This window comes from Sapajus apella, unplaced genomic scaffold, assembly GCF_009761245.1.
Source record: "Sapajus apella isolate SASKATOON/1434 unplaced genomic scaffold, GSC_monkey_1.0 scaffold44, whole genome shotgun sequence".
In the NCBI taxonomy this organism is placed as follows: Eukaryota; Metazoa; Chordata; class Mammalia; order Primates; family Cebidae; genus Sapajus; species Sapajus apella.
The window spans coordinates 4471694-4499690 of NW_022436984.1; the positions used below are offsets into that span (position 1 = coordinate 4471694).

At 43.2% G+C, this 27997-nt stretch overlaps 1 protein-coding gene and 1 long non-coding RNA gene across 4 annotated transcripts in view; both read right to left on the reverse strand.

Annotated features, from left to right (window-relative positions):
• CAPN13 (calpain 13) overlaps nucleotides 1–4553 on the reverse strand; it is an 86791-nt gene extending 82238 nt beyond the window's left edge. For 2 of the 3 annotated variants that reach the window (XM_032239218.1, XM_032239217.1), the window contains exon 1: nucleotides 4326–4553. The gene's annotated coding sequence lies outside the window, so the exon portion shown is untranslated. The remainder of the gene's footprint in view (nucleotides 1–4325) is intronic. The other variant, XM_032239215.1, reaches the window with a different exon arrangement.
• Nucleotides 4554–13416: 8863 nt separating this feature from the next.
• The window catches only part of LOC116524117, a 48466-nt gene continuing 33885 nt past the window's right edge, over nucleotides 13417–27997 (reverse strand). Inside the window, exons 2-3 of the long non-coding RNA XR_004257185.1 lie at nucleotides 16362–16569; nucleotides 13417–13563 (exon numbers count right to left, since the gene is read on the reverse strand). This is a non-coding gene — a long non-coding RNA (uncharacterized LOC116524117). The remainder of the gene's footprint in view (nucleotides 13564–16361; nucleotides 16570–27997) is intronic.

The following is a 27997-nucleotide window of genomic DNA, read 5'->3' on the forward strand; positions in this document are numbered from 1 at the left end:
AAAAAAGAAAGAAAGGAAAGAAAGCTGGGAGCACCAGAGCTTCCAAAGGCAAAGACTAAGGGCAAGAAGGAAAGAGAGGAAAGAGAAAGGAGCAGAAATGGCCTAAACACCAGCTCGTGCAGGGCTCACTGGGGAGATGGTGGGAAGGACAGGACCTGGGGCAGAGGAAACAGTCCTGGAAGCCTCTGCCTGAGAAGAGAGGGAGATGAGATCCCAGGAGACCTCCTCCTCTCTTGCTGCCTGGGCTATGTTCCAGAACAGGCAGGTAGCTGTGGGGAGTCCCTCCACCTGGGGAAGATGACCTGGCTGAGGGAGAAGACCATTTGAGGACAAGTCCAAGGGGATGGCAGCACTGGTTCAGGACAGCCCCAGGTTGACGGAACGTGCTTGGGGTGGCTTGTCGGCTGGAGTCCCAGGAGCCAGCCCCTGCAGAAAGCCTCTGCCCTCATCTCCCACCGGGGTCATGCCATCTGACAGTATCTTAAGTTCCTGCAAGAAAGCTAGAGCTTTCTGATATGGGGCTTAATGGTATATATAGCTCAGCTGGTTGACAGCCACATCTGGTTAAGGATTAAACCGGTGAACCAATGGCCTCTAGTGGGCCACTGGGTGCCTCTCCTGAAGGCAGGTGTGTGGTTCTGATGGAGACAGTGCCACTCTGTGTCTGTGGTCTGCAGGCTGGGATGGGGTCTGGCTCAGTCCTCTGAGCTGCATGGGAGGTGCTGGTCAGACCTGATCCACAGGCATTGGAGGTGGACATGGCTAAGCAGTGGAGATCAGAGGGCAGAGTGCTGACCGAGGGACCATTCTTTCAGAGGAAAAGGAGGTAAACCTCCCAGGTACTCCCAGTTTTAAAGGTCCCTCGGGACTTATTTGGCCCAAGTGAGGATGTTAACCCCAGATCCCTGGGTGTCCTCCAGCCCACGTCCTTAGAGGCAACTCATCGCCCCAGCCACTACCCTGGGACATGGTACACATCCCCATTTCATGTTCAATTCGCCAGAGAGGGAAGCAGCAGGCAAACCTTCACTTCATACCCCTATAACGTGTCTTAAAAATTTGGATCTCTTTATTCACTAAATAGCTTGTCCCTGAGGCAATGCAAGAGGTAGACAAGGTGACCTTTAGCTGCCTTGCAACATGAGCATCATGGATTACAGGAGGCTGGGAGACCCCTTGGGGATTGCCTTGTTCACCTCTCTTTATTATTAAGACACAGAAACAAGGCTTGGCTGAGCTTTCCTGGTCGTTTCCTGGGAGAATCAGCTTTGCAGATTGGCAAGCTTCTCATACACCACACAGCCTTCCCTTATATTGCAGAATGTTTTCTTCAAAAGGGTTTGTGCAAAACGAAAGCAGTGCATAGTGGAGAAGAGTCCCCTGAGAATTTAGGAATCAAGACAAAAGAGACTGGGTCCACAGACACATGGTCCCAAGCTGCATTTCCGACAGGAGTTCAGTATGGGAAGCTCTGGTGGACTCAGTGCAGCTGGTTTCTTTGTTTTGGCCTTCTCTGAGCCTTTTTTAGTAAACATGAATCATGATTCTCCGAGGAGGGACGAGTGGGAGGCAACGTTCATCCAGATATTTGATCATAAATGCTTTATATCAAGGAGTCCCCAGCAACAGCCCCCAAAATTAGTGTTCTAGGTATACCATGCTTTAGGAAGCACTCGTTCAAAAGATGGAGCCCCAACTTTGGTAGAAAATCAACACCTCCTCTTGATTCTGCTCTGGTCTTTTGCAAGGCTGTGGACTTTCTTGCTGTCTATCAGTGGCATTCTCCACCATGGACAGTTCTGAGAGAGTTAGGATGCCCTCAACCTGACTTCTTCCAAACATTGAGGAGAGATGGGATGGACCAGCCCATCCAGGGTCCCCTTTACAGTTTTGTCATGGGAGAAAGAGATGATGTACAGGCAGGAACATTAGTGCCATACACAGTGTTCAACAGATATTAATAATGATGTTTTGGTCTTTATTAAACCTTTCTTAGGTGCTGTCTCAGGTTCTCTTAGTCTCTGACTCTTGGACTCTTGGTCCCTTTTCTACTCTAGCCAAGGAAGTGGCTCTTCTGACCACTTCTGGACTCAGATGAGGTGCTAAGCCTCTAGCAATTAGATCTAGTTTTCCCAGTGGCTGCCAAGGGGGTCAGAAGAAACAAGCTGGAAGTGCAGGGCAGTTAACTCCCCATAGGGCAAGCTTTGAACAAGAAGAGAGGAGACAGAGTGAGCCAACATATAAAGTCCTCTCCACCCTCACTTGGATAGAGTTTTCCAAGGCACAATGCATCTGCAATGCCAGCCCAGAGAGGCCCTGCTTTGGCCAAGTGGCTGGCCATGCCTCTTTGTTAAGAGAGGCCAGGTGGGTGGCACATCATCCCTCACTGCTGCCCCTTTTTTTCCTCTCATTTCCCACTTCCCTGACTCTCACTCCCCTGGTGTCTTACCTACCAAGTAAATACAGTCACACTTAAGCTCTACCTCAGGCTTTGTTTTATAGAGAAGCCAGGCTAAAATAACATCAACAACAATGACAAAAATGTTTTGAGCACTTGCCATGTGTTCAAGTACTGCTAAGTGCTTTCCATACACGATCTCATTCGATCCTTTCAATGACCATTTGAGGCAGATTACTGTTGCTACCCCGTTTTAGTGATGAGAAAACTGAGACCCCAAGAGGTTAAGGAACATGCCCCAAATCACATAGCTCACCATATGGAAGTATCAAGCACAATGCTTGACACAGAGTGTGCCTCAGGGCCAGTAGGTTGGTCTTTTTTTTTTTTTTTTTTTTTTTTTTCAATACAGTGTCTTGCTCTGTCGCTCAGGCTGGCGTACAGTGGCATGATCCTAGCTCACTGCAGCCTCAACCTCCTGGGCTCAAGCGATCCTTTCAACCTCAATCACGGCATCCCTCCTCCTGCCCCCAATAGCTGGGACTACAGGTGTGCACCACCACGCATAGCTAATATTTTTTCCCAGCCCCTAAATTTTTACATTTTTTTTGTAGAGACAGGGTTTCGCCATGTTGCCCAGGCTGATCTTGAATTCCTGGGCTCAAGCAATCCATCCACCTCGGCCTCCCAAAGTGTTCAGATGCCAGGTGTGAGCCACAGTGCCTGGCCTAATGTGTGCATTTCTTCAGAGCACCTTTCCTTCTAAGGTGTTCTTTTAAGAGGGTAACTGAATACAACCCAATAACTAGGAGACAAGACAGGGTACCTACCAGGCACAGCAGAACTCTAGCTCTGTCATTTGCACCTGGTATGAACTTTAGCAGCAAGTCACTCACCAGGTCCCTCACTTTTTCCATCTACAAATTGGGATAATGAACTCATGCTACATATGCCTTTTGCATATTACACAGTTGGTAGATTATCACATTTCCATTAACCAATCTACTAATAAGTAAGCCTTCCTGCAGCTGTCACTCCTCTAATCTTCAAAGAAAAAAAAAAAAACCTCATATCAAGCTGGGTACAAAGGTGAGCCAATTCAAGAAAATAATCTGATTGAAGATCTAGTTATTGCCACTTAGGGGTAAGCAAAATTGGGTTTGTAACCCAGGACAAATGGGGCAGTCAGTAGTTGATGACCCAACTGTAACTATCCAGGGAAAGTATCTGCGCTCATTCTAATCTGGTTAACTTGGGTCCAAGCTGAGCAGCTGGAACTGCCTCCCTGAGAACACCATCACATCTCAAAGATTATGCAACTTTAGCAGTTACAGAGACAGACATGTGTGACCACAACACTGCTAGAAGCATATAGGAACCTTCTGAATCTCTGAAGTTGTAATGATCTGTCTTTTGTGATTAACCCAGAGTTTTCAACTTCATTCCTATAACTAACAAGCTGGATGATTAGAAAACAAAGGTCCCGGGGCCCACTCTTCCTTTCAGCAAATGTTTATGAAGCACCTACTATGTATCAGAAACTACATGTCAGTGAACAAAGAAGACATGATTTCTGTCATCAGTGTGTCCCTTATGGTGAACACAGTCCTCAAGGTCACAACTGAGAATGAGCAGAAATCAAAGATAACAGAATGATTAAGAAATATTCTCTTTGCACGAACTATGCAAAATCTGGATTCGCTTCTCTTAGAAAATTAACTCACCCTTTGCCCTAGTTTTTCTTAAAGCATACCCTTGGACCACTTGCATCAGAAACACCCCATTTTCAGAGCTACTGAATGTGTACCTCCGTGGGTGGGAACTCAGACTTGACATCATGAAGCTCTCTAGAGGCTTGTACAACCTCACTAATGTTTAAAGGACTGCCTTGGTCCACAGCTCTGGGAGATGACCACTCACACCTTACCTGTTTCCTAGACAAGTGTATCTGATGGAGGAGGGGAGACGGGGCAGCTTCCACAGGCTCTCGGGATGGAGAGTGGTGGAGGAGACTGGCAGGGGAGAGCACGGCGTCTGGGAGAGAGAGCAGTGCTGGTGTCTGCTTACTCCTGCCCTCTGGATTTTCCTTATAAATATTGTACCAGGTAAGGGCGGGCTCCACCTTCGTTAAACAGTGATCTCAGCACTGGGCCCTGGTGCCTCTTGGAGAGAGAGAGGACAGAGGCTGCAAATAGCAACAGCTTCCAGATACTCCACCCAAGCCTATCTGCTGGTCCTACCTCACTTCCTGGGGCCTCTGAGCTGCCCATTTTTTGGCTCTTGTGGTTTTGTTTCCAGATATTTCAGTTTCTTTATCTTTATTCTGCTTCAGGGAATCGGTGTTTTGTTTTGTTTCACAAAACACCTCTGCTGAAGAAAGGCAAGCAACCTTCCTTCAGGCCTCATTTTCATACAGGGAAGTACCATTGCCACGTCTCCTGTGTCAACTCTGGCCAGGCGCAGTGGCTCACGCCTGTAATCCCAGCACTTTGGGAGGCCAATGCGGGCAGATCACCTGAGGTCAGGAGTTTGAGACCAGCCTGACTAACATATGGAAACCCCGTCTCTACTAAGGATACAAAAAATTAGCAAAGCGTAGTGGCACATGCCTGTAATCCCAGCTTCTTGGGAGACTGAGGCAGGAGAATCGCTTGAATCTGGGAGGCAGAGGTTGCAGTGAGCTGAGGTAGTGCCATTTCACTCCAGCCTGGGCAATAAGAGTGAAACTCCATCTCAAAAAAAAAAAAAAAAAAAAAAAGAGTGGCCACTCCATGTCAGTCACATCAGATCTCTGTATACTACAGAGAGCATCATCTTTCTACAAATACACTGCAGAACACATTAACCCTGGGCATGGTGAGACCCAGGGAAGGTCTCTGTATCATCCCTGCTTAATGGATGCGGCAGAAAGAGATGAGGCATGTAGAGTGCATGCTTCCTGTTCTCAAATCCAAGGGGCTTTTTGCTTTTCCAGCATCTTTAATTCCTTGATGTTCTTCCTCCTCAGTCATAGGTGTTCTCTAGACGCCAGTTCCAGAACCCTGAGAGCATAGCTTGCCCTGCGCTATAGGCAATAATGACAAAATAGGTAAAGTGGGGAAATGATGTATAAATCACCAAAAACTGATATGACTGGTCCATTTCCAAATTCTGATGAGTAGAAAGAGATATTTGGCATGTGCATGAAGAATCTGAGAAGCTGGAAAGCATGGAAGTGAGTTTTCACCTCAGTTTTGCAACTTTTGGCTATGTGAACTGGGCAAGTCCCTTCCTCTCCAAGGCTTAGTCTATTAATCCATGAGCTGAGAATTATGACGCTTGCCCTGTCTGCCTTGTTTTTGTTTAGTGGGATGCCCGCACCCCAGTGGACACCTTCTATTAGAACTTTCACTATAAATACAGTAAACAACCCACACACACACACACACACACACACACACACACACACACACACAATTGCATAAATATAATCAGTGAATAAATATGCAGATATTTGTGGTGCATGTTTAAAATGATTTTACTAACAGGGTAGGCAATAAAAAATGTTGGAAAGCCATAGTTTCAGAAAAAATGGTGAGAAAATGCTTCAGAAAGCCCTACCCACATAATATATCACAAGACAGTATCTCAAGGAAAATAATTGGGAGTTTTCTTGCTTATTGATAATGGTTTTGTCATCTCCCATCTCTAAAAATAAACTTTCCCCCCAAGACTGGGAGCCGTTGTTCCCAGAGCAGTCTTTGGGAGTACTGACTTAAAAAGGGAAGCAGCTCCCGACGGAGTGTTCTAGGTGCCAAGAAATAGGCCGCTTTGGGTGATAATGGTGCCGGAAGAATGGCTTAGGCAAGGGACCCTGTCAACAACACCTGTTCACAAATCCCAGGGGCTGTTTTCTTTTCTGGCTTCTTTGATTCTTTAATATTCTTTCTCCCCATGTATAGGTACTTTTTAGAAGCCAGCTCTCAGTGATTTGTGTTTTCCAGAGAATTCCAGCCAGGGGTTATAAACTGGGAATACCTCATAGTAAATTCTATAGCTGGACTTGCTCCAACTCTGAAGGCCATGTGGCATACCCCTTAAATTTTTCCAGTGCCTTTCTGGCATTTCCTGCTGGGCACTGCATAGCTGCCCTGAGATACAGCTTTTTGGGGCATGCATGGGACCCACCACAGCCCTCCTCTCCCTCTGAGCCTCGGTCTCTTTCACTGTATATGATGGCTTCTGTGTCATGAAGCCCCACAGAGGCCTCCTCTGCCACTACTTAGTCTACCAAATGCACTGATCCTTCTATGGCCACCCAAGCCTGGCCTGTGAGGGCCGTTTCTCTGGTGCCAACTGTGGGTGTAGGAAGTGCTTTTATTGCCATTGTGCTGTGGCCACACCAGCACTTTCTCTGCCACGTCATGGCTGCCCCTGACGTGGCTGGCCTCTGCACTCATGCTGACATTTAGTGCTCAGTGTCCTAAAGAAATGCAAAGAAATAGCTCTTTTTTTTTTTTTTTTTTTTTTTTGCAATTGCTTCTGAGCCAGAAGAAAACTGGAGCAAGACTAGGCTCAGGGTCCCAGTCCTCCCCTTATGAACCAAGGCTACAGTCTTTGATGCAATCTTGCCCACAGAGAGACCATCTTCGCTCAGAGAGACTTCTTTCCCCAGAGACTCCTTACTCAATCATGTCAACACACTCCTGAGTGCTCTTACTCACCAACCTCTACCCATGCCTTGGAATACTCAGATCTTGTGAGACCCAACTCTTCCTCTCTCCTCCCTTCCCCTTCCTGTCTTCTTTCTCCATCCCCTCAGTTTTGTCTCCCTCTCTGGCTCTCCATAATTCCCTTACAGACTGTTTCTCATGCTGCCATCTTGCCAGGCACTGCACCAGGCTCAGGGAACACAGCAGCAGGCCCAGTGGACACACAAGCCCAGTTGCTTAGGATCTAGTGAGAGACACACATGAAACCAATAACCACAAAAGCAGCCAGATTATTTCTCTTGCAATCAGTGCTGTTAAGGAGATTTGCAGGTTCTAGGAGACCCCTGAACAGGAAAAAGTAGGAAGTACTCCCACTGAGGAGTCATGAGACACCTTCCTGGGAAGTGCAGGATGTGGGGAGCCAGCCAGGAGGAGAGGGTCGAGGCGCAGGCTGTGGTAAGAGTGATGAGAACGCGCAAATCCAGTGTACAGCTTGATTAATGTTCACAAAGTGAGACCCAAGTTACCAGCATCCAGATTCAGAAACAGCATTACCGGAACCCAGAAGTTCCTTTGCACCCTTTCTCATACTGTCCTTTGGTTTACCCTCAAGGTAAACTGTCCTGAGTCAGCTAATTTTGATGATCCTTATCCTCTTTTCCTTCACGAGAAAACAAACCCTGTGTTGACTTAGGGAATGATCAAATCACCCTATAAAACAACAAAGGGGACTGTTTTGGGACAGTAAACAGGTATACAGAGTGTTTACCACATAGTTACAGATTTCATATATTTGTGCATTCCTCTGTGGGTAGAAATAGCAAAGTCAACATTGATTTTTATCAATGCTGAAACATATGAAGTGCCTGGAGGTCACCCAGCTCGAGTTTGCTGTGCCATCCTACCTGCTAGGCAGATTACGAACTGCCAAGTCAAGCCCAGGCCTATTCCACCCCAGTTCCTTCTTGTGCCCTGGGGGACAGAACCCCCCAAAAGCCAGAGTTTCCTTCATTATGCATAGATGAGAACACAGGGTGTGTGTGTGCATGGTGGGGCAGCAGGAGGCATGGAGACAAGAGGAACATAAGGAAGCCAGAGATGGTTTAAAAATGACTGATTTTTTTATTATAAAATACTCATCAAAGGTTGGGTGCAGCCTGTAATCCCAGCATTTTGGGAGGCTAAGGCAGGTGAATCACTTGAAGCCAGGAGTTCAAGACCAGCCTGGGCAACATGGTGAGACCCTGTCTCTGCTAAAAATACAAAAATTAGCCAGGTGTGGTGGTGCATGCCTATAATCCCAGCTACTCAGGAGGCTGAGGCAGGAGAATTGCTAGAATCTGGGAGGCGGAGGTTGCAGTGAGCTTGAGATCACACCACTGTACTCTAGCCTGGGTGACACATCAAGACTGTCTCAAAAAAATAAAATAAAAATACTTGTCACAGAAACATTTGAAAAAGTATTTAAAAGTTTAAAAATAACCACCATAATCTTATACCCAGAGATAATGATTACTTTTCTTTTGTCTTCCTTTTTCTAAACACAGCCACACTTCACGCAGACATTTCAGTCATTGGTGCATACAGATGGTTGCAAGAGATGTCGACTCAGTGCTCACATTCCTAATGCACTGGCTTGGAGTCTCCCCCTGGGAATTTCTGGGAAGCCCTGGGAGTGTCTGCTGGTTGTCCACAGAACATCTGCTGCCCTCCATTAGGCATTGTGGTTCCTGGGGGGCACTGTACCTTCTCTAAGGAAGCTTTGCCTTTCTAGCGTTATGAACTCTTGATTGACCTGTCTCTATTGTCTCTAGACCTAGTTCTTATACTCCCAAATGGCTTCTTAGGGTCCTTCTCCTGTGCAAATCACTTGAGCAAGTATATGCCCCTAAAGCGAGTGTTTAGACTACCAAGTCTCAACAGGGAGTGGTGGGGGATGCCTGTTGTCCCAGCTCTTTGGGTGGCTAAGGCAGGAGGATCACTTAAGCCCATGAGTTTGAGACCAGCCTGGACAACATAGCAAGATCCTGTCTCAATAAAAATAAAAATTAAAAATTAAAAAATTAAATAAATAAATAAATTCAACCATAACTAAAACAAAGAATACCAAGTCCTTAATCTAAACTTATTATCGATGGGATAACCCTATTCCTCTCTTGCTCTTTCTCTCTCTCCCACATACATCCTTTCCTTTTTTCCCTCACAAGATTGAGATTAAACTATGTACTGTTTTGCAGCCTACTTTTTTCATTTTAAATTAGATCATGAACATTTTTATATCATGATATCATCTTTAAAACTACAATTCTTAATGACTGTATACTATTCCAATGCTTCAATGTAATATTAACCAATACATAATAGAACAGAATAAATAGAATAAAATAGAATAGAATATTAGCCAATCCTGTGGTTTTGGACACTAGATTATTTCTCATATTTAGCCATTACAAATCCTGGCACACAAATTGTTCCAAATGTGTCCAGTGAGTTTCTTATGATAAATTTCTAAAAACAAAATGACTAGGTCAGGAGCTATGAACACTATAAAGGATTTTGATCCCTATTATTAAATATTCTTCCAAAAGACTGCTCTAGCTTATAGCCTGACCAGCAGTATACAAGGTCTTTTCCCCATCTTTAGAGTGTGTTTATGTTTTAAAATGGTGTCTCTTCCCTAGGTTGGGAAGATAGGGCACTGGTGGATAGAGAATGAACTCCAAACCCTCAGTGAAGGTTGTGAGTTCTCATGCCATCTAACTGTCACTGCTCCTTCTCCCCATACCATGTGCCCATGCCCCAGCCACTAGAATACTTGATAATCCTTGGACATACTATACACTTCCATGTTTCTATGACTTCAAATGTGATACTTTTATATCTATAATTTCTTATCACCTCTCCTCTGCCCAGTCAAACCCTAACTCACCTTTCAAATCCCAGTTTATATATTACTGCTAATCCTTCTATTTACCAGGAGCAGATATGTTCAGTAAATATTAGCAGTTGTCACTGTAACTATAAGTTCTTTCTGCAGTACTACTCCTCATAACCCTACAAGAGAGGCATCATGGTTTCTGTTTTATACACAAGACACTGTGACTTTGAAAGGTTAAATGACTTGCCCATGATCACTCAGATTTGAATCCAGTCCAACCTAACCCCAAAGCTTGGGTTCCTATCCACTATGGAGATTACCTTAATCTTACAGCTGCCCTCACCTCTCCATGTTATACTATAGCATACTATAGTATACCACCTCTCCATACCATACCATGCTATACCATTTTCTCACTTAGGCTATCACATACTTATACTTGATAATTTCCCAAATGGTTCATGAACCCCTTATAGGAAATGGATCACGTATCTTCTCTATTCCCAACTCCTATCAGAGACATGGCACATAGTAGGTGCTCAATAAATCTGTGTGGACTTTAGGCATTTGGTAAACCAAGTGGATTACCTGAGTGTTGAAGCAGGAGAGCATTAATTTCTCTTGGGCTATAATAACGATCTCCCCTAGATGAATGAACTACAGTTAGAGGAAGTCCTCAGACTAGAATCTGGAACTGGCTGGGAAGGCCCAAGAGGGTAGCACTGGAGGAAGGGGGCTTCAGTCATTTGACCTCTAGAAAGCTAATTCTTGGGGACACACAGGGCCTCTGGGAAAGACAAGTCTTATCATGCTCCTAGATTGAGAGCAATAGGTGATAAATCTAAAACTATGTTTAAGGGAAGCATTATAAACACTCAAGCCTTCAGTCAAATTGTTCTGGCCCCACCACTTACTTATTGTGGAATTTTGGACACATTACTTAACTCTAAGCCTATTTCCTCAATGCCCAAAATGCTGATAATAATAAAATCTAACTCATCGGCCATTGTGAGACTGGAAGAAGCAAAGGCAGGTAAAATGTTGAATACTGAGCCTGGTACGTAGTAAATGTGCAATAAATGATGGCTATTCTTTAGTAAAATTTGACTTAGTATCTGGCTGGTAGAAACTTAGGAGAACCAGGTTAGTGGGAGGCTGGCACTTCTAAGGTAGAAACCAGGGAAATTTCTGGGAAGGATGAAGGAAAGAACCTAGGCCAGGGAAGTAAGACCTGACACTGGCCAAGAAAAAATCCAGACTGTGAGAAAGAACTCAGTTTGATTTGTTCCTTAAAGGTTCTGTTTCAAAAATAAGTAAGTCTATGCTGTAAGCATTGGCTAAAGACACAAAAAGGGAAGGGAAAAATATGATCATCTATGGTGTTGCCACAGGTTGCTGCACAGAAGAAATTAGCTCTGCTACCGGTGTGGGAACCTTAGCAATGGACGGACTGAAAGAGGATGAACCCCTCTTCCTTCCTTCTCATGTGGTGGCCATGGTGGAGCGGGCCTTGAAGAACCCAAGTCCTGTCCATGCTGGAGAAGCAGGAAGCCTTGCAGCGGGCAGGGTTGAGGGGTGCTGGCTCTGCCCCATTCTGCATTTTGGTGCTGCTCAGGGTGAGCTGCTTTGGTGGGCACCAGATCCATGAAAGTACAGCCTAAGGCTGGTCACTGTCACTGCGGCCTGAGGAAGGCTTGTGGACCAGAACCAGAACCAGATTCTGTTTTGGGGCTAGAAACACGAACATAGGCAGGAAAGGGCATGATACAAATTATTCTTGCTACACCATTCATTGATTGATCTCCTGATAAGTAAATTCTGAGGAATTTGAGGCAAGAGGGCTTAAGTCAACGAATGCATGTAATAAATTACCTGCAGTCATTCTCTAGCTAACTCAAGGACCTCATGAAAAACGCTTCCTTCTTCCTGAAAGGTAATAAATGGGGTGGGATGGGGTGGAATGGGGACAGGTACAGATCAGAAGTGTTCACAGTTGGTGCAGAATGGCTTGCAGACAGAGGAGGGGCATTTGGTAAACAGGTGGAGACACATTTCACCTACTTACAAAAGCCAAAGTGCTGGCCGGGCGCAGTGGCTCACGCCTGTAATCCCAGCACTGTGGGAGGCCGAAGTGGGTGGACACGAGGTCAGGAGTTCAAGACTAGCCTGCCCAACATGGTGAAACCCCGTCTCTGCTAAAAATACAAAAATTAGCTGGGCGTGGTGGTACGTGCCTGTAATCCCAGCTACTCAGGAGGCTGAGGCAGAAGAATTGCTTGAACCCGGGAGGCGGAGGTTGCAGTGAGCAGAGATAGTACCATTGCCCTCCAGCCTGGGTGACAGAGTGAGACTCTGTCTCAGAAAAAAAAAAAAAGAAAGAAAGAAAAGCCCAAGTGCCCTATGTAGGGTGAGTGGACCTTGGGGAAGAAGAAGCAGGCACAAAGGATTGGTACAAAGGATAGGCAAGCAGGTTCTAGCACAGGCTAGTGGCCATGCCAAACCCAATCCATGGGGACTATGGTATGACAGCCTCATTTTGGAGTCAGTTGCCCAAGAAAAGGCTTACCATCCCCATGGTAGAGACCTCCAGGAACCCTCTAACAAAATGACTTTGGAGAACCAGCTTGGACCAGTGCTGCTTTTTCTGTGGACTCCTGGGCTTCTCCATCTGTTCCCTAATGTGATGGGCAAGAAAACTAATTTGAAGGATGCCTGTGCTCATTTTGGGGGAGAGAAAGAAAGAGATGTCCTGAGAAGACTGTCTCCATTGATAGCCAATTTTAGAGGTGACAAAAGGAACTCCAATGAGGTAGGTAGATGAATTCCTTGAAGAAAAGAGGAAGGCAGCTGGGACCCCAGAGAGGGAAGAAGGAAGGAGCCATGGGTCTGAGCCAGCAGAGGAACCACGTGGGGCTCTGTATGGGGTTGCTAATTGCCCACTGACACATTATCTATGAAATATAATCAAAATAATTTCATTAATATGGATGCTGGCACCATCACAAAGTAATTAAATGAGGAAGTTAAAACTGCCAAGTACCACCATGTACGAGAAATACACAGAGATGCCTCGTAAAGGTCAGGTTTCAATCAAGCTCAGTTATGATTACAAAGAGCCAAGATGAGTGGTCAAAGAAACATTTGTGCTTCCTTGATAAGATGATGCTACTGCGGAGGTCTGTACAAGTCTATTAATGTCAATTTTTATCCTTTTTAGAGCCATACTTACATCTCAAGAGTTCAATCACTGAACAATGGGCCACACATGAGGATAAGGACTGTAGGCTCAGTGTAAGTACTGCCTCTGATCTGAACAATCAAGCTTCATTCATTTCTTATTTGGCTCACTATGTTAACTTTTTATTATGCAAAACTTCCAGTTCAATTACACAATGAGAAAAAAATATATTTGGAACAATTCACAAGCAATGTTTACCATACCTGCTAAAAGGAAAAACTCACCAGAAAGAATTTACTGGAGAGGATTTTCGTGCTCTTCTCAGCTCATTGACAAGCGGATTTGTCCCTCCAGGAATTTGCAGTGACCCCCCTACTTGAATGCTTTGGAAAATGTAGGAGCAGCAAGGGTTCCTTGGCTACCTAGGAAGCAAAACTCTCATATAAGTGATGGAGCACATCTAGAAAGGCCCTGGCAGGGGGCCCTAAGCATTCTCAAACTTCCATGCATAATGTTCACTCGGGGAGTTTGTTAAACAGTGCAGATTCTCAGGTCTCACCCTAGAAATTCAATTTAGTAAATTTGAGTTGGGCCCAGAGAATCCATAGGTTTAAGCATGCTGGGGATCCTGTCTTGAGGCTCCTTGGGCTTGCCCTGGTTGTGGCTGGCTGACTATTTAGAAAGTACAACTCTGTCTTCATAATGCTGTCAGGGGGTCATCTGACTTTCAAAGGCTCAGCAGCTAGGGTTCCTCTCTGTGAGCACGGGCTCTGGGCCCAGGCAGTGAGCCTCCGTGTTAGTCAGGACTTGCGCACCAGAGGGAATAGATTTTAGAGGAAGATATTATTAGCTTTCTCTGCCTGCCCATCTCTGTTAGCCACGTGATCCTCAGGACTGGCTCCACAATGGAATCACTTGGATAGAGTTTTTAAAATGCTCGTGCCTGGGCCCTACCCCAGAACAGTCAAATCAGAATCTTAGGGGTGAAACCAGGGCTCTCCTGGCAGTAACACATTCTAAAGATGTTCAGGTGATGCTAAAGTGCAGTCAGGATTGACAGCCCCTGGTTTAGTCTCTTATCTCCTAGGTCCTTTCTTTCCTGTCCCTCATGGGTGGGGACACCTCCAGAAGCTCCATGGTCAGGCTGCACCATCTGGCTGCCTAGAGGCCCCTACTTTGCTGCCTCATCGAGGCCTGCTCTTTCTGGGAGCACTTCCTGGTCCCTCCTCTCCTGTCCTTCAGATACAACCCTCTTCCCTCAGTGCCGTAAGTGCTAGGGGAGTGCACTGATGTGCAGGAGTCTTTGAGGGAAGATGTGTATTTCTATACCCTCCTTTCACTGTGTGTAAATGACTAATGGTCTTAGGTGAAGTTCCCTGAGAAACAAACTCTGAGAAGGAGGTGTATGTGCAGCAGGCTTTTTGGGGAGTGCCAGTGGATCAGCACCCAGGAGGGAAGGAAGACAGAAGTGCTGGAGAGAGGGAGGAACTGGGTAGAACTCACAATACAGGCTGTTGCAACAGGGGCCTTGGCTGATCCCATGGGAAGCTCTGGATGCCCCCTTGAAATCGTCGTGCTTTCAGGCTAGGGGGCAGATCATTTATATCCTCAACATGGATGGGCAATTGTATGACCGCTGCCTCTGGGGAGGAAGCTGACCTTGGATGAGGCTGTTCTCTAGAGTTCAGAGGAATGAAGGGCTCTGGCAGGGCAGGGACTCAGCTGAGAGCATCAGTTGTCGGCATGTGGAGCCTAAGGAGCATCGGCTCCCTCACTCCTGCATGCAGCTCTTCCTGTCACTCCCTATCATCCACACCAACCAACCCTGACTTCTTTATTTTTTGAGACAAGCTTGCTAAAATGAACGAATGTCAACTGAGTTACCTTGAGAAAGGGAGGTTTCTCAGGACCTTGAGAGGCAGCATGGGTGTGATCTAAAAACTTTCAGTATTGGATTAGACTCTCAGCCTGGCCTGTTACTGAATTTATTATCTTCGGCAAATTGCTAAAATCTTGAAGCTTCAGTTAATTTGTCTTTGAAATGGGGCTGATGAATTGGTACAAAGCAGAGTGACTGAGGATTAAATGCAATAGCGTGGGCAGTGTCTGGGACATGGGAATGTGTGTGAATGCAGGCTCCCCCTGGGCTGGGCCCTGTCCACCTGGGCTCTCTGTCCCCATCAGACCCCACAGGACACTCAGGACAAGTCTCAGCCACTTCTCTCCAATTCATGCACCTCTCCTGGTAGCCGAGGTGCTGAGAGAATGTTGGAAATGTCCCCAGTGGGATATTGGTCCTGAACCAGATTCTCAGATTTCCACTTCTCTCACTGCAGTGCTAAGAAGTGCCTGGGCCAATTTTCCTTTAAGCAGTGGCCAGGCAGGGATTTTTGCAACTCGAGGCAAGTGTTGTAAGGGTAAAGAGGACCCATCTTGGGCCTGAAGAAATTCAAGTCAATGTGGAGAACAACTCGTAGTGGGGTTCTGGCTTCATCAGTAGCGTTGCCAGTCTCCCAAATCATTTTTTTTTTTTGAGATGGAGTCTCACTCCGTTGCCCAGGCTGAAGTGCATTGGCACAATCTTGGCTCACTGCAACCTCTGCCTCCCAGGTTCAAGTGATCCTCCTGCCTCAGTCCTCCAATAGCTGGGATTACAGGCACCTGCCACCATGCCCAGCTAATTTTTGTAATTTTAGTATAGACGGGGTTTCGCCATGTGGGTCAGGCTTGTCTCGAACTCCTGACCTCAGGTGATTCACCCACCTCGGCCTCCCAAAGTGCTGGGATTACAGGTGTGAGTCACCGTGCCCAGCCCCAAATAGTCTTTATTAGAAGGTTGATTAGCAACCAGCCTTGGCAAAATGCTGTGAGAATATCAAATGCAAACAAAAGTGGGACTCAAAATAATATACTCAATATGATCTCAGCTGCTGTGTTACATAATGATTTAGAAAAATTCTGGAAGCAAAAATGCCAAGATGTCACAATAATTGCCTCTGTTTAGTAAGACTGGCTGATTTTTTTTTTCATGCCTTCTTTACACATTTCTATTGTTCTGAATCTTCCTACAATGAGCAGGGGTTGGGGAAAGAAAAGGGAAAAGAAAATGGAAAATGCACTCCCAGCAGTGGGAGAGGGAATGGCAGTGTTTCCCATGGGTCTCTCCCACAGATGATGATGCCTGCGGAGAGGCGCAAGGCTGGGTGTCCTTCTCACTTACCCAGCCTGAAAATGTCTGTATGTGAAGATGCGTAAGCAAAACAGACACTTGCGCTAATCACTGTTCAGAGCTTGGCTGCTGAGTGTTTTCCGGGAGCTGCATTGTCAGTTGAGGGCTGCCCGCTGCGTGGGGTGGATTTCCCAGCCCGCACAGGATAATTTTATCACGGAAGACAACATTTGTAGTTCTGCATGAGTGGCTCTCCTGGCGAGATAAAGAGGAGAGAGTGAGCTGAGGCTGAGGCTGAGAAGGCTGGCATATGTGATGTCTTTGGGGACCAGAAGCTGTAAATAGCACAGAGGGACACTCAGAGGCCTGTGGTGGCAGAGGAGGGGCTTGATGGGTCCTGGTAAGTCCTGTCTGTCTTCAAAGCATACTCCCCCTCTGATGGTTCCGTGCCCCTTCAGTGCCTGTGAGCCTTGCCTTGGGACCTTTGGAGCACATGCCATGCCACTGGTTGCCATGCTTTTTAGATGTTTAACCCATGATTGAGAGAAACCTTAGTAGAGAGCCAAGCCTATGGGGAATGGGCATCAAATGGATATGTTTTCATGAAGGGAAAAAGAAATGTTAAGACTAGGAGATTTTAGAGCTGGAAGACAGTCTTAAAATCCCCTTGTCCTAGCTCTTTGTTTTATAGGGAGGAGCTGAGTTCTAGACAGGTTCATACTAAGCCTTGGTTTGACCCATTTGATTCCAGACCAAGATTCCACTTGTTATGGGTTGAATTGCATTCCTTTTCCACCCCAAGGATTATATTGGAGTCCTAACGCCCAGTACCCTGGAAAGAGGGTCCTTACAGAGGTAATCAAAAATATAAGATGACCCAGATAGGTCCTAAGTCAATATGATTGGTGTCTTAGTGGATATCTAATTTAGACACAGACAGGCATGCCCACAGGGAGAATGTCATGTGAAGACAGAAGTTAAGGCTGCCACAGGCATCCTACTGGAATGGAGGAGAGGGGCCTGAAACTGATCCTTCCCTAGCACCTTTGCAGGGAGAGTGACCCTGTCAACATCTTGGTCTCAGACTTCCAGCCTCTAGAATTATGGGATAATTACTGTTGTTTAAGCCACTCCATGTATGATACTTTGTTATGGCGGCCCTATGAAATTAGTACAGAAAACCCCACCAGAGGAAGAATTTACAACCTTGGCCATATAGGAGAACGCACATCTATGAATTCTAATCATCTGCGCCAAACCTGTGCCCCATGATTATTAATAACTGGGAATGGAAAACTCATAGCCAAACTAGATCAAAGTTGAAGCACATTTGGAAATTCAGCTGACACCCAAGGACCTGAGAAACCAAACATTGTGATCTGGTATAAGTTGGGCAGAGCAGGTCTCTTGGGAGGCTGTCCTGCTTCCTAGAAATTGGCTGCCTCTGGACCAGGATAGAAGCACTTGGGAAAAGGTAGAGACCTAAAAATAGGATTGCATCCTTTTTCTGTTCCTTCTTGAATCTAATGACAGGTGTCATTCAGAGTCCTAACAACGATTCCAGTGCCATTGACCAAGAAATCAAGCTGAACCAGTTTGACTCAATAACTGGGCTATATAGCATGAGAGACAGGAGAGGAGCTTATGGAAGGCAGCTGACAGATCAAATGCAAGAAATAGAGTTACTTTCTTTTTTTCAGTTGAAGTTTTTCTTAAGTCCCTTCGGTCCAGCACTTGAATTCTTTTTATTAGTAAGAAGTGAGGGACACCTTGCTGTCAGAGATGCTATCGGGCCAGAACCAGTCTTGGAGACAAGGGGTTCAGACTGCGTTTGCTTTCACTCCTTTCCATCTTAAGCTTGCACATTGCGTCTGTAGTTCACAAAGCAGTGAGGGGCCCTTGGATTAGAACTGCCTTTTTCCCAGATCCCTTTGTCTCCAGGAAAGGGGTCTGAAACTCCAGTCTGCTGACATATTGCCAAACACAGTGATTTGGCTGGCAAAATGCCATATCACAACTGTGGAAAAAAATTAGCTCTGATGATTGAAAAGCAACATGGAGCTTGAGAGTTTATCTCCAGGAAGGGGCATGTGTGGATACGGTGGTGCAAAGCTCTCAGAGCTGACTTCTGAGCCCAGCTGAAGGGCCCTGGCATGTAAAATGGGAGATGGAATAATCATATTTAGATATGTTCCTTCTTCCTTTTTAGATCAGTGGAATTGTTCTTCAAATCTTAATTGGAAGCTCAAATAAATACAAAATAATAAATGTTTAAATAGGTTGCTTTGTTTAAAAAATGGGCAAAGGATTCGAATAGACTTTTTTTTTTTTTCCAAAAAAGGCATACAAATGGTCTTTCCAACAAAGGTACACAAATGATCTACAAGCACATGAAAACGTACCTAACATCTGTTACATCAAGTTTAGCTTAAAACTGCCTCCTTACGTATTTTACGTTTGGCCTACAGGCTTTTCTGTATATCCTGAACTACAACAAGTAGAGGTGTAAACAGACCTTAGCCTACACTTGCGCCAAACACCGAATTTTGTCCAATCAAATGTAGCCAACTGTTCGAACTGTGTTCAAATAACGCAAATGCTGAGCTGTAACCAATCCAGCCATTTCTGTACCTCACTTCTGTTTTCTGTAAGTCACTTTCCTTTTTCTGTGCATAAATCTTCTTCCACCACGTGGCTGCGCTGGAGTCTCTGAGCCTACCCTGGCTCAAAACGCTGCCCAATTCATGAATCATTCATTGCGCAATTAAACTCCTTTAAATTTAATTCGGCTGAAGTTTTTCTTTTATTAGATGGTGTCAGAAGTGGGATCGGAAGTAGACCTTCTCATGACCCCTCAGGAGCACTGAGTGACCAAGGCGAGGCACCCACAGGACCCGTTTGTGTCCTTTGAACTCTCTGGGTAGCTGGGGATCAGGATCACAGTGAAATTATCTCAGGTTTTGGAGCTCCACACATTTGTGTTTTGAGCTCTCTGAGTTTGACCAAATTTCTGATCCAAACTGGGTTTGGAAGTTGCCACAGAAACTGGACTGGGTCCAGGATTGAATTTGACTGGCTTGGACCCAGTTAGAGGCCTCTTACATCTGATTGGGTCAGAAAGAAACTGGTAGTAAATGGCAATATTGCAGGGGGTGTAAAATTTGGCTTTTGACAATTCACAGGGATTTTTTGTGTTCTATCCCTTTGTTTCATTTTTCTTGCACACTTACACAGAAGAAAGCAAAGACAAACAAACAAACAAAAAAACATTGGTTAAGTTAATCAAGGGGACCTGAGAGCAAAGCCAATATCTTTGGCAAAAATGGGATCCTTAATTTCTGAAGAACTGAGTTCCTTCTGGTTTACATGTGCATAAGCGTTAGACCCCAGAAGCAATGAAGTCTTAGAGAAATGGCAAAATCTTACTAAAGATAACTTAGAATGGAAAGTTCCAAATGAACAAAACTGCACTCAAGTGCATTTAAAAATGAGGACTCCCAAATTAGTCTCATCTAGGGATGCCTATTGATATGCAGAAGCTTCTAGAAATATTTTAATATTTTTATTTAAAAACTCTATGAAAGGCAAATAAAAATCTTAAGCAACAATTTAAAAGGGATAACATGGGGAGAAATGTTGGCTATAGTATACACCTAAAGTAAAAGAAAAAAAAAAGAAAAAAAAAATTAAGTCTCCTAACCTTTCAGCTTAGTTACTATCTCAATGCAAAGGAAATAGACTGTAGCACCAATTGACTAGCTTTGGGTAAGTAATGGGGTACATTTTACCTGGGTAAAGAATGAGATTGGGTTAGAGATCCTCCCCTCAGAAAAGTCCCTCTTACTTAAAAATGGATTTGGCACTATGGGATGTTTACCGCTGTTCTCTTTGGATTAATCTGCTTCGTACTCTTTGCTGACAGCTGTGGGTGACAGGATTAGGCATGTATAGGACCATGGAACATGGGGAGCTTTTATCCTCAAAGAGGAAAACTTGAGAACTGATGGGATTGCTGGAAAAGATTCCTTTGTGACTGACAAGTGGCTGCCTGAACTTTTGATTCAGTGTCGCTGCAACGGGTGGGTCTTTCATTGGCCTCCCTGAGCTCCTTGGCTTCCTCACCCCAGGCAATGCTTTTCTTTCTTTTCCTTTTCCATTCCTACCTTTTCTGTTACTGAGGGCAACCATCTTGCCCAGATACCACATGTTGAAACTCCTGGTTGGAGGCTGGATTAAAGATGACAGGGCCAAACCAGGGGCAAGTTTGAGCTTCACTAGTTCGATATTGGGAGTTAAGCAGAGTGGCTAATGTCTATGTTTTCTCACACATATTTTGCTCTGGCCAAAATGGCAAATGTTAATTTGGTTACCCCATGCAGCCCTTTTGAGAGCATCTTACGAAATTGATAGGCTTTTGCCTGTGGTTCCAAGAAACAAATAAAAAACCATTTTCTTTTGTGTTGTGGCTTGGCCTCCAGGGCTATGGTACGGCGAGCTGAGTCACTAGGGCTGCTCAGGGAGGGGAACCCAGGAGCCTGGCATGCCAGTAAAAGGGTAAGAATTTCTTACCAGTCAGATTTTCGGCCCCTCTCTCTGTGCAAACTGGTTGAATGAAAGGTACAGATCACTGTTTATCTCCTCTATAAAGTTTTGATAAATGTGAAAAAGGACCCTGAGGCTAGTCTTAAGTTGTAGCAAATCTGATGTGCTTTGTGTGTTATTCTGTATGGTTCTGTCATAAAGAGGAGTACCTCTTTAGGATAGAACATGGGCTTAGGACCCCATGAGCTCGCTATTCAAGATGGCCCAGAAAGATGGTCAGTAATAAATGTTGCTGCAGGTCCCTGAAACAATGAACTGGATGAGTTTCCATTTTGTTTTACGTCCTTAAGAGTCTGACCTTGTAACCACACGGCTGTACTTTCTCTTGGTCTCTGCCATCTAGGAAACAGGAATTTTGGGGTTCATGTTATAGTTGGCTCTAAAAATTATCTTCAGCTAAAAGTAGTGCAAGCTCAAAACTGACTTCTCTAGACTCCTGGAAAGAGCAACAGAAGCTGCCCAATGCTGTAGCTCAGCAGCTAAGGCTTTGCCATTTTACAATGGTGGCCCTGGGTTCACCTGGCTTAGGGAATTAGTGCTTTCTGGTTGATATGTGTGTGACTTTTACCATTTGTTGATTCTTTTCCCCTCCATGAATAACTTCTAGCTTCTCTTAAATTTTCCTTTCTCTGAGCTACTTTTGAACATTCTAAATTTTATAAAAACTGCTTACCATTTCTTTGAAAATGCCTCATACTCTCAAGTCATAACCATAGTTGAGGCTTGTTGGCTTCACTTGTGAGGTTACTTTTGGTAAAGTTTAAAAGCCAGAAATATTGGCCATTTGGCCTGGTTAAAGTAGGGTAATAGGAAATTTAAAAGGCCTTTTGTTTTTGTTTTTGTTTTTTTAAGAGAGCACTATTGTTAAAAGTCAGCTTAATTGAAAGTTGATGTCAAAACTATATGAATATTTAAAAGGCCTTTATGGTGTTTTTTTTTCTCCTCTTGGATCTTATTTTTCTGAAGAAGAAAGGTTTTTCTTATTTCTTCTCTGTTGACTGAATTGTTTTCTCCATTTTGTCTTCTTGCCACTCTTAATGGACACATAAGAGGGCCTAAGAGAACTTCTAATGGTCTGGGACTCCTTGAAAAAAACAGAAGAGGTGCCATAGGCTCCATTTTGGTAAAAAAAAAACAACTCTGTTTTCCTCATGGAATCCTAGGAATTGAAAGTGGATAGATTCCTCTTAAAATCTAAGGTTCTGTTCTGTTTCACATTTTATTTGACAGTTCTGAGTTTTAGGGGTATCAGAAATTACTGTGCATTATGAGAGAGATTTGGTGTGTAATAATTAGGTAGGAAATATACTTTGGGGATAGCTAATGGCAGTTATGGGGGTCTACTTGGCTCTTTGTATCCTTGGATCAGAGAAGCATGCCCTTGGCCACTTAGAAGGATGAAGATGTCTCCACTCCAAACTGAGAGGCAAGACTCCCGTGGGGTATGCGATGACTGTAAAATGGGCTAATTGGCTTTGGATTGCCATTCGATGAATTGCACAGTAAAAGAATTGCAATGTCTTCTCCCATAGCATTTCCCTCCTTTTGGGGATCCAGGATGTGATATAAAAGTGGGACCCTTAATTCTGGAGATCAGTTTTTTACTTCCAGCTGTGTCTGCTTATTAGGCCCTAGGAATTGCATGCTTTCCTGGCCTGTCCCTTGAAGGGCTCCACCCTAAAGCCAGGAATCCAGTGAAGACACTTAAAAACTGCCAAATTAAAAATCTTACAACCACTGGATCTTGTTCTGTCTGTGTGTAGATATACATGTGTTTTGTGTGTGATGTTTATATAAAAGAGCTCTAATCAATTAGCTTAAAGAAAAACAAGCACTTACATCACCAAAGACATTTAGGCTAAATTAGGCAGGTCAGATGTTAGGTTTGCTAAATGCTTTAAGGTCATAAACTGTTTCTTTGACTTTTGAAAATTGTTCAACTCACCTGCCTTACAATTAGGTAAGGCCTAAGGACATTGGGGGTTAGCCATGCCCCTAGCTATTCCAGAAAGAGACAGACCTTATCTGTACTTCTGTCTGGTGTTCTAGGATCCTAACCTAGTACATAATTAAAATCACTTAGTAGGTTTTTCATCAAAAATAAAAATTGCTAAGATTTAACATTGTAACATGTAATTAAAACTACTGAAAAAACATGCAAGGTATATAAGGAAAGTAAAATGTGTTTTTAGTAAAAGATTATAAGGAGGCATGGGAATGTAAATTTTTGCCTAGTTTAGAGGGTTAAAAAAGATTGTTTTAAATTAGATAGGATAAAGCTAGAGGTTTGAACACATTGTGAAAAGTTTGTGAAAAATTAATTGTAAAACATTCTGTGTATGAACATATTGGCTAAATTTAAAGGGGTACTATGCAGTTTTTTTCTGTAAGTTCAACATTGGAATGAAAGCACACCAGGATTTTCTTAGAGCATTGATCTACTCTTTAACAAAAATATGTAAAAGTTATAAAAGGCTTATAAAAATCTCACCTATGGTCAAACTGATTAAGACTGATAAATTTGTCTATAAGGTTTTATTAAAAATTGGGGTTTACATTAATAGTACACTAATGCCAGGCCACAGCAGCTCATGCCTGTAATCCCAGCACTTTGGGAGGCTGAGGTAGGCGGATCATCTGAGGTAAGGAGTTTAAGACCAGCCTGGCCTACATGGAGAAACCCCATCTCTACTAAATACAAAAATTAGCCGAGTGTGGTGGGGCATGCCTATAGTCCCAGCTACTCAGGAAGCTGATGAGGCAGGAGACTGCTTGAGCCCAGGAGACAGAGGTTGCAGTGAGCTGAGATCACACCACTGCACTCTAGCCTGGGCGACAGAGCAAGACTCTCTCTTAAAAAAACAAAAAACAAAAAGTACACAAATAGAAGGGTAAAATTTGGATTTCTCTTCTCTTTTGATTAATATTTTCATGTAGTATTAAAGGATAATGAAATATTTTTGTCTGCTTTTTGAATAAACTATCAAAAAAAGAAGGGGAAGACAAGAGACAGATTGTTTGAAAAGCTGTCTTCTCTCTATCAGTAAGTAAGTGTTTTTGCCTTTTAAAAATTTTTGAGTCATTATTTTGGCTAAGTGAATGACTTATGGTAACCTGGAATTTTATTTCATAATATCAAGTGTTTTAAACCTTTAACATATTTGATAGGCTTCCCCAAAATCAAATTTCAGTTTCAAAATTGTCTTTTCTGACCTCTAACTTTGAGATGCTACAGAGGATCCCTGAAGCATTAGAAAGAGAGGTAAACAGGATTGTTTGACATGTTAAGTTACATGGGAAACTCTGTCAAAATAAAAAATAACGTTTAATGTTCTTCAGGTTATACTTTAGTAAATGATATTAATATATGTTCCAAAATTACATGGGATTTCTAAAATTTTAATATGTCCAAGTATATGCTATCAATCATAATTATGGTTATTATATTAAGTTATTGTAAACCACAGAAATAGCCAAATTTCCTTGTTAATTGTATCTGGACTAAAGTCATTCCACAGTTAATTGCTTAATGCTGATGCAGTTTCTAAAAACTTCACAAGCACACAAAATCCTAGAATATGGAGGCATGGGAATGTAAATTTAGAATTTAGAATGTAAATGTAAATGTAGAATATGGTGTCTTTTAGGAGGTTCATGAAAGGATGGAAAGGACCCTGAAAAGCACTCTTTCATACAAGTTTCTGATAACTTTGAAATATCATTTGGACTGAGTAAGAATTCCTGGAATTTAATGAGAAGACTGAGTGGTTTATAAAACTGCTAATCCAAGTAGAACAAAAATTAATTGAATATCAAGAAAATATTTTGCCAGATTTTCATGCTAAATCAGCCAATACTGAAATTGTTTAGATATACAATTTAAATGAACTCCATGGTCTAAGTCAAACTGCATATGATAAACCATCAGTCATCCGTGCTATGCACCTAAATGGGAGAAATATCTGGTATTCAAGAGGACGTAAGCCCCATGTTAATTAAGCAAGGACTCATGGAGAACCAGGACAGCTGCCTTGTCCTTCCTGAGTTATTTAAGCTTTTGTTATTAAAGATCTACATTCTCTGACTCATCATGGAAAATAAAATAATTTAAATTAAATCTATATTGATGTGGTGACTTTTTTTTTTTTTTTGAGATGGAGTCTTTCTCTGTCTCCCAGGCTGGAGTGCAGTGGCACGATCTCGGCTCACTGCAACCTCTGATGCCTGGGTTCAAGCAACTCTCCTGCCTCAGCCTCCCAGGCAGCTGGGATTACAGGTGTCTGCCACTGCACCTGGCTAATTTTTGTAGTTTAGTAGAGACGGGGTTCAAGAGGCCAGGCTGGTCTTAAACCCCTGACCTCATGATCTACCTGCCTTGGCCTCCCAAAATGCTGGGATTACAGGCATGACTTCTAAATTGACTAAATAGTTTATGACTAATGTTTACTTTGTCAGATGCATATTCCTGGGAAGACAATCAAATCTTTAGGTATATTTTCATTTCTGGTGGGCCGTTGAAACATTTACAGAGGAATTTCATTCAATGGTCATTTTCAATGCATGATTTCTGGATGTATAAAAGCTTTCCCATGCAAAAGGGTGATGTTATAACAGTAGACTTCTATGCCACAGTATAATTTTACCAGATAAAGAAAGCTTTTCATGGTTCACTGACTGAGGACAATCAAACCCTTCACAATTTAGAACTCAAAGGTTTGATCTTCTGAGAATCAAAGACTGCCCTTGCCATCCACACTGCAAAAACAACTTTGGAACCTTGAACCTTGGGTTCATAATCTCACAACTAAGAAGAATCCCTTCACGCTCTTGGAGCTCACCACCCATTAGAACTCTTAAGGTAAAGCTAACCAGGGAAGTTTTTCCCCAGAAGATGCCATCCTTATGTGAACTGCTTTTCTCAATATCACAGATCAAGATTTCTCTACTATCATGAGACTCTTAACTTTGAATATTTTCCCCTTCCTTATGCCTCTATGAACACTAGAAGTGAAAAAGGGGTCTGTTGTGTGCACTTTCTGGGTATACTTTTATTTGTGAAGGATTTTATGGCCAGCCTTGTACATAGATAACTTTATACCTTGATGGATGAAAGATGAAGGCCCATGTAGGTGAGAAACTTTAATGGTACATATGTTGCCTCACAATCAGTCAGAAATAAAACATTGGTTCACTCCTCTTAATCTACATCATGGGTTAAAGAGCATATTGCCAGGAGACCTTCACTCTTCTAGAAGGGCATCATTTGTTAGGTCCTTTTTTCATGTTTTGGAGTAAAAGAAGCAATGGTTAAAAATGTATCCTTCATGATAAACTCTATAGCAGATTCTATTGTAAAGGCTATAGTTACACAATAGAATTTAAATTCTCTTGTGAAAGTTGTGTTAAATAATAGAATTATTCTAGATTATTTACTGGCTAAACAAAAGTATCTGTGCAGCTCTGGCACTTGTGGCCTGTGGAAAAATACCTCACATCTGGTATTATAGAGATTCAGTTGCAGGGAGCTAGCCAAGAGATGGCTTAGTTAAGTGAGTAGACTCTTTATCTAGCTCCTTCTTTGATCTATTTGATTTTAGGTGGTTTGGTTTATAGGGACCCTGGGCAAGGCGAATACTCCAAACTCTTTGTATTATCCTCCTGATAGTCACAATCATAGTCTCTTGGTGTGCTGTATTCTCCCAAAGGTTTTAAATGTTTGTGTGTAGCTGTCTCTAAAAGGTCAAATGGTCTGTCTTCAGCTGGAATGACAAGAGCTGAAAGAAAGTGTGACCAGGAGGACACCATAGCCTATGAAGGACATGATGAATCTGGAAACCCAAAATGGTGGTAACGGAGAGTGGTGCTAAGGTCCTAAATTTTGGTTACACTCTTACCTAACAGAACCTGAACAAAAAGGGAAGTTTTTAAACAAATTTATGAGAGGCCATTGTTTTGAACTGAGTTTATTCACAAGGCCCCAATAGACCAAACCAAACCAAAACAGAGTCACTTGCACTAAATGTGACATAAATGAAGACTTTAAGAAAACACATAGGTCCTAGAACGGACCAGGTTTTGTTTTTTTCATGTGAACAGGATGTTCCAGCATAAGGAGATACCCTCTTTTCAGTCAGTCCTTGCCTCCACTTTGCAAAACCCATTGTTCTACTGTTTTCCAATGAGTTTCAAGACCAAATAACTACATTTACGACGGTGGTAGTGACATTAATGACTAATGTTTTGGCCAATCTCTCAAAATTGAGAAGATGATAAAACGAGTGGAATTGTTAAATCAAGTTCAGCCTAAAGCTGCCTCCTTAAATATTTTAAGTTGGCTTAAAGGTTTTTCTGTACATCCTGAACTATAACAAGTGGAGGTATTAACAACCATAGCTTACACTTGTGCCAGTCACCGAGTTTTGACCAATCAAATGTAGCCAACTGTTTGAACCATGTTCAAATAAGGCAAACACTGAGCTATAACCAATCCAGCTCTTTCTGTTTTCTGTACCTCACCTCTGTTTTCTGTACATCTCTTTCCTTTTTCTGTCTATAAACCTTCTTCCAACACGTGGCTGCACTGGAGTCTCTGAGCCTACCCTGGCTCAGAAGGCTGCCTGATTTGCGAATGGTTTATTGCTTAATAAACTCCTTTAAATTTAATTTGGCTGAACTATTTCTTTGTATCACTTCATATGCCATTTGAGAACTGCTAATCCAAACAGTGAGATCCCACTTTACACCCATTAATATGAGTAGTCCTCAAAACAAAACAAAACAAAAATAAAAAACAAAACCCAGAAAATAACAAGTGTTAGTGGGGATTTGAAATGAAAACCTTTGTGCACTGCGGGTAGGCATGTAAGATGCTGGAGACACAATGGATAACTCTATGCCAGTTCCCCCACAAAGACAGAAGTACCATATGACCTAGCACTTTTTCTTCTGGGTATACCCAAAATAATTGAAAGCAAAGACTCGATCAAATATTTGTACAATCCATGTTCATAGCAGCATTATTTACCATACCCAAAGGTTGAAAGCAATTCTAGTGTCCATTGATGGGTAAATGGATAAACAC